The sequence below is a fragment of the Nansenia antarctica genome (assembly GCF_963989245.1).
Source record: "Nansenia antarctica genome assembly, chromosome: 6".
NCBI classification, from domain to species: domain Eukaryota; kingdom Metazoa; phylum Chordata; class Actinopteri; order Argentiniformes; family Microstomatidae; genus Nansenia; species Nansenia antarctica.
In genome coordinates this window covers 12,622,881-12,624,230 of record NC_137676.1, presented here as the reverse complement: position 1 = coordinate 12,624,230, position 1,350 = coordinate 12,622,881, and positions in this window count along the sequence as shown.

Genomic DNA, 1,350 nt, shown 5'->3' with positions numbered 1-1,350 from the left:
GTAGGCTGCTCCCCTGATATGTTTGTCTGAGATGTTTGCCAAGTCAAGTCACAGGCAGGTTTTTTCAGGCAGATTTACATTATTTAAGTTTTTGGCATTTAGCAGACACCTTTATCCAAAGCGATGTGACAATACATTTGACTAAGTAAGTGAATCATCTATCCACCAGTCATAGCAGGAAAAAGTAACCCATGCCCATCATGTATCTCACATTAGTACGCTGATATAATATAGATGCGATATATATATATAAAGGTGAGTTTGAAACGTCCAGTCTTTTCATTTCCTCAGTTTGCCCCTTTTCACCTTTGAACAGATACGTGTAACTGGTCTTCTGGCGCCCTCTTCTGGCTTGTTGACAGACTGCATCCCAGACTGCGTTCAAGACTGCATCAATGTAGTTCCCCAACTGGACAGTAGGGGGCAACGTTTCACAGAACTTAATTTCCAGTGATGCTCACTCCTCACGACCCAGCTCAAAGTAAACATTTGAGATAACATTACCTTACCTAGACATTGGATTTGTCAGTGATGTTAGGTAATAATATTACTTACTTCTAATATGTCTAACCCTCTATGACTGAATGAGGATCAATGGTCATTGGAATTGGCAATATTGAATTATGTCTAGTGCCTTATTGTCTACAAATTGCAAAATACTGCTAATTGTAAACAATCTTACTTGTCACTTATGTCCTTTTGTCACTTTTTTATTATCTTGAATTATGCCTATTGCCTTATTGTCTTGTGCTGCAATGTCAGGAATCGAAGCCTAAGAATGTTACTCTCTTACACTTGTGGATATGATCCACAATCACAAGTAATTCTATCAGAGCCAGAGTATAGCCTCAAGCTGTGATCTCACTTTCGAGTTACATTATCCACATTTATAGAGGCAAACCTTCTCTAGTTTAGTGATGCTGACTTCAAAGTGTGGAGTGTTGTTTGATCATAGTATCTAACCCAGGCATGGTTGGTACTACATGCTAAAGAAGCTCCTACTGGGCACCATTAAGCATTGCTCTTTACGAGGGCTTTATCCCTGCATTAGTGCTTGACACAAGCCAGTGATGGAGCCCCTGACCATTCCAACCCCAGAACAGGATCCTGCTCTTTGAAGTGGCTATTACATCTAAATTCCTGTTCTGATAAAGTCCAACCAGAGATGGATATCACTTGACCCTCTCTCTGGGAATCTGGCCCATGGTAACTCCTGTTATCTCTTGTTCCCATAGATCTATGTTAACAGAAAGCAGAAAAGGAATCTGTTAGGGCTGTATAACCTACTCATGTGAGACAAGGCTTGTACGTGCGTGTGTGTGTGTGTGTGTGTGTGTGTGTGTGTGTGTG